Raw genomic sequence first — 5,681 nt, 5'->3', positions numbered from 1 at the left:
ACTCACCTAACCCCATTCGAGTTAGTTTTTGGACGAATAGCCCGGATCCCTTCCTCCCTGCCACTTGGGCCAGAACTAGAAACCTATGGTTCATACCTAAAGGATCTCGTGGTCCGATTGCACGAACTTCAGAATCTGGCAGCCGACAAGCTTAAAGGAGCAAAGCAACGCTCCAAAGAATTTTATGACCAAAAGTCAAGACCATCGAAGGTCAAGGTTGGCGACCAAGTCTATACCTACAAAGAGGTTAGGACAAACAAGTTCGACAATCGAGCTAATGGTCCGTACACTGTTGTAGGGTTAACCCAAAACAATAATGTCATTTTAGAAGATGACAATGGCGAAAGATTCGCCAAACACAAAGACAAGGTGATGGTTACCTATCTTTAACTGTCACCTTCACAAAAATTATGTTATTAACATACAGTCAATTTTTTTTTAGAACAAAGATGTACTTGGCACACTACTTAATCGTTTTGTACCTCTCTAACTCGATTATCGTGAAGGCGCAGATGAATCCAGTTCCAATAGGACCAATTGACGGCCCCGGATACCAGATTACCCCACTTGACATAAGTAGTGGGATATATTACGAATATTCGGGAGAAGTAAGAAGGTCAGTTAGTAATTGGAGGATCAGCATCTTCCTGGACATCGGCAAACAAGTGAGGCATTTCGAGGATTTGAATTACAAATTGAGCGACGTGAAGCAGCAATGCTTTCCAAAAGAAGAATGGTGCGGAGTCCGAATCGAATCATTTCCCTGGGAGGACTGATGGGAAATAGCTGCAGACCTACAACGAGAACTTCAGCGGCAATTAGAAGAACTAGAAAGTACACGACAGAATCTTCCTATATTGATATCATCACAATTTCGAGCTCGGCGCAGTGTTCCCCTTTTTGGATTCCTTGGAAAGATTGCAGGACCCATCGCTGGTGTACTAAACTACGAAGATGGTGAACATTACGAGGCAGTTATGCAAGAGTTGAATGAAGCACAAGGAAACTTATCACATCTTGTTGGAAAGCAGACACATGTGGTTAGGTCTCAATTAGAAAGTCTGCATAGTCAGGTGCAACATCACGACGAAGTCTTGCAGGAACTACACCAATCTTTCGACACCCTGAATAAGGAACTAAATGGACAATTTAAACATTCTGAATTCCAAGAATACTCCAAACTCCTGGACAAAACACTGGCTGCCATAAAATTAGGACTTGATCACAACATCCGAACGACGACAACAATGCTAGACGCAGTTCACGATGCTAGAAGAGGACAATTGCATCCTGGAATTTTATCTTCAGAACAATTGGGACTTATCCTCGACGACATTAGAAATAACGCCACTGATGTTATTTTCCCCATACCTGGACCCAAGGTCAGCGTTGACGAATTAATTCAAGTAGCCACGACCAGTATTCTATGCGAGGACCACAAAATCAAAATTTTGATGGACATTCCTCTCCTGGAACAAGACAAATATGCAGCCTTCAAACTACATCCACTGCCGACTCTTCAAGGTGAACTTGGAAACGCATCTACTAGGGCATACGTGAATCCTGCATACAACTACTTAATCGTCGACAAAGAGCAAAGAACCTATCTTTTGCTTAAAGACAAAGATTGGGAAAATTGTAGGACAACGACATCGTTCCATGCATGTCTGAAAGGATCACCCATTTACGACCTTCAGAACAGACCAATCTGTGAGGTATCACTCCTGACCAATCCCACGGACAAAGTACTACGAACCTGTGATATCAGAATTACTTCAAGTCTAGAATCTTTTTGGAAACCTCTGCGGACCTTAGCAGCCTGGCTTTATTCAGTGGCCAAGCCAGAAGTGTTACTGATAATCTGCCACTCTGCTTATCCGATCAAAATAAATGTCACAGGTACTGGGATAATAAGGCTAGCCCCAGGATGTTCAGCAAAAACAAAAGACATAACCATCCCAGCAACAGCAACTCAGGTAGGCCAAACGGAAATCCTATACGAACCCGAGTTACACCTGGACTTAAAACGGATTTCAAGTGTATTTTCTACCTATTCCCATTTAACAACTACGATGGAAGTTGCAAGAGAATAGTCCGAACAAAATAGAAGGACCCCCAGTTTCGATACCAACTCCAAAACCCTGGAACAACTGGAACAAGAATTGGAGAATTTTGCGATGCAGCGAAATTGGAGAACCCATCACTCTATCCTTATTTATGGGTCCTATAGTGGATTGATAATTTTTGGCATCATCAGTCTCCTCCTTCTATGTCGACACTCAATCAGTAGGAAAATCAGGACTATCGCTGGCAAAAGTAATTTCAAAAGGAACAAGGCTGATCCCGTTCCGAAGACAGGGTATAAGTTAAGGAGATCAAGACGAGCACCTAGATATGCAGAGATCTGGAAAAATCCCTTCAACATCTACGAATCTAGAACAAGGCGTGGAACTCCAACCATCGACCGCTGAGGCACCTAAGAATCTTGTACCTACAACCCAATCTTGACAACTAAATTCCGAAGGCTTCGGAATTTCGACAACGAAATCAACATCATCAACTAGTGTCAGTTCACCAACGAAGAAACTGTTTAAAAAGGGTAATTGTATTACCCATACAAACACTCCAACCAGTCTAGTTAAGAATGAATATGCATATATGTGTGCTATGTGCAAATGTGTGTACGTAGATATATATATATATATGTATGTATATTTCATACATATAAAGCGAACCAAAGTTTCTTTTAATTTTTTGCTTTGTTTGATTGTTGTTTGCTTTGATTTATTTTATCTTCGCATGAGGACCCACGGGCGATCTCTAAAATCAATTTCAGCACCGTCGGGACAGGTCCTAGCACATTCTCATGTAAAAAAAAACAGAGAACTCCTGTAGAGGGAGGCTTACGTGGTCTGACCGCCGAACTGCCACTTGGGCCGCCCTCAATATTTTGCCAGACATCCTTTCCTACCACGTTGTCAAAAGACTGGGTGCAAATGTGCTCTAACGAGACATCATCACCTGTCTAATGATTTGTGGGAGTTTTGGGTCAGTGCCTGGTTGATGAAGAGATCGGTCGTGGAAAATCACGTAAGGATAATTGATAGTGTTAGCGGATAAACTCTACCCGATATTATTTTAATTTTTGTCATCATTGATTTGTGAAGAATAGAGAGAATAGAATAATGTAACTTACCTTGTATCGAAGCGCTGAAACATTGAAGGTCCCCTCCCCTCTAAATCCTGAACAAAAGCTATGCTTAAAAAAAAAAAAAAAAAAAAAAAAAAAAAAAAAAAAAAAAAAAAAAGAATAATTTTAAGTTGTAATAAGAAAAGTTAAATTAATTTAATTAATCCTCAACTAAATTGTTTTTACAAAAGGGAACCAGTGTCGCTGGTGGCTCTGAAAAAAAAGGGTGGGAAGAGGGAGGGTAAAGAAAACCAAAAATTTAAGAAAAAAAAGGCAATTCCTATAAGTTTATTTTTTTGATACAATCATACAAAAAAAAAAAAAAAAAAAAAAGAAGAAGAAATTTTTAATTATATAGAAAGAAAAAAAAAAAAAAAAAAAAACAATGAAAATGCCACGCGCGAAAAGGGAGGGAGGACGTGTCTTCTGGCCTGGGGGGAGACAGCCTACATGAACGGCTTCAGCAGGTAACCCTCCTGACCAACTCCCTGCCACACCCTGCTTACTGGAACCCGGATTTTCTTAAAAGAGAAAAAAAGAAATAATGGAGTGGAGTTCCTCCAGCACTTTCGCCACCTCACATGAAATCTATCTCTTGTAATCCTCATGCATGCAAAAAAAAAAAAAATATATTTTTTTTTTGTGTTGTTTTTTTTTTATTATTTTAATTTATTAATTTTTGCCTTTCCTTCTCTTTTACTATTCATTTATTTTATAATTTTATTTCCTGACACTTACCAATTGCCATCTAGCTCGAGTCCTGGCTTGACCCTCCCTGGTCCAGTAGAAGCACTGGAGGAAAGAGAGGGCGAAGGCATTGCTTATAGGCTGAAACCCAACCTGGGGCGGCACTGGTGGGAGCGAACGAAGTTTCCTTTAAAAAAAAAAAAAAAAAAAAAATTTTTATATATATAAATAAATAAATTGAAAAAAAAGATAGGTAAAATATACTTTATTCTTACTACTAACCATATAGACTTATCTCGGCCAGATCTCCACCATCCCTGAAGAATAGGGAAGTCCCCAACCGCCTCCCTGACGATGGTCGGGTCCGTAAAAAGGGCTATATGAGAGATTCTTTTTCAATCGCCCCAGCCCAAAAAGTCAATGTTCTGGGATTGGCTTCATACTTTAGTAAATTGTTCTCCTATATGATAGTAATAAATCCCTAAAATATAAACTCATTAAAAAAATATTTGTAGAAAGTAGAGGGGGTTGAAGTTTTGACGTTAAGGGTAACATTGTCATTTTCAAATCCGTATAACTATGACAAAAGTTAATGGATTTTAATTTATCTATAATGAATTTTATTGCATTTTTCACGTACTTTTCAAAAATGTATACGAAATTTAAAAAAAAAATTTTTTAACCCCTTTTTTTCAAAATCAACCCTTATTTTTCGATTTTCACCCCTTCGGGTATTTTTTTTTTTTTTTTTTTATTTTCATTGGAAAGCTGAGGTTTTTTCCCATGAGCTATGTAAATATGAAAATGGGACAACAATAATTTTGTGAGTAACAGAATATTAAAGTAGGCCGTGCCGTTAAGGGTAACATTATAATTTTCAAATCTGTATAACTTTGTTAATGGATTTTAATTTATCTATAGTGAATTTTATTGCATTTTTCACGTACTTTTCAAAAATGTATACAAAATTTAAAAAAAAAAATTTTTGACCCCCTTTTTTTCAAAATCAACCCTTATTTTTCGATTTTCACCCCTTCGGGAATTTTTTTTTGTTTTTTTTTTATTTTCATTGGAAAGCTGAGGTTTTTTCCCATGAGCTATGTAAATATGAAAATGGGACAACAATAATTTTGTGAGAAACATAATATTAAATTAGGCGGTGCCTATCTAAATCCTCAAAGATGATCTCCAGGTACACCCCTTATCGGCACCGCCTACTTTAATATTCTGTTACTCACAAAATTATTGTTGTCCCATTTTCATATTTACATAGCTCATGGGAAAAAACCTCAGCTTTCCAATGAAAATAAAAAAAAAAAAAAAAATACCCGAAGGGGTGAAAATCGAAAAATAAGGGTTGATTTTGAAAAAAAGGGGGTTAAAAATTTTTTTTTTAAATTTCGTATACATTTTTGAAAAGTACGTGAAAAATGCAATAAAATTCATTATAGATAAATTAAAATCCATTAACTTTTGTCATAGCTATACGGATTTGAAAATGACAATGTTACCCTTAACGTCAAAACTTCAACCCCCTTTACTTTCTACAAATATTTTTTTAATGAGTTTATATTTTAGGGATTTATTACTATCATATAGGAGAACAATTTACCAAAGTATGAAGCCAATCCCAGAACATTGACTTTTTGGGCTGGGGCGATTGAAAAAGAATCTCTCATATATAAAAAGAAAAAAAAGGAGGGATTAGTTTCTTTTCTCTTTCATTTCCTCAAAAATTCCATTAAAAAAAGATAGAAAAACAACATCACTTACAATTGCCCAGAAGCCTCGGCACATATAAGAA

The 5,681-nt window shown here is 37.1% G+C and overlaps 1 long non-coding RNA gene across 1 annotated transcript; it reads right to left on the bottom strand.

Annotated features, from left to right (window-relative positions):
- Positions 1-3,590: 3,590 nt before the first annotated feature.
- Positions 3,591-4,249, bottom strand: LOC127278546 (uncharacterized). Its single transcript, XR_007842502.1, has 3 exons — positions 4,160-4,249; positions 3,929-4,064; positions 3,591-3,711 (listed from the first exon to the last, which is right to left on the bottom strand). It is a non-coding gene; the product is annotated as an uncharacterized LOC127278546 (long non-coding RNA).
- Between the last annotated feature and the right edge of the window lie 1,432 nt (positions 4,250-5,681).

This window comes from Leptopilina boulardi, unplaced genomic scaffold, assembly GCF_019393585.1.
Source record: "Leptopilina boulardi isolate dan_hultmark-lab unplaced genomic scaffold, ZJU_Lbou_2.1 LbouV2_204, whole genome shotgun sequence".
Taxonomy (NCBI): Eukaryota; Metazoa; Arthropoda; class Insecta; order Hymenoptera; family Figitidae; genus Leptopilina; species Leptopilina boulardi.
The sequence above is the reverse complement of the archived record's forward strand: the minus strand, read 5'-3'. Positions and strand labels throughout refer to the sequence as shown.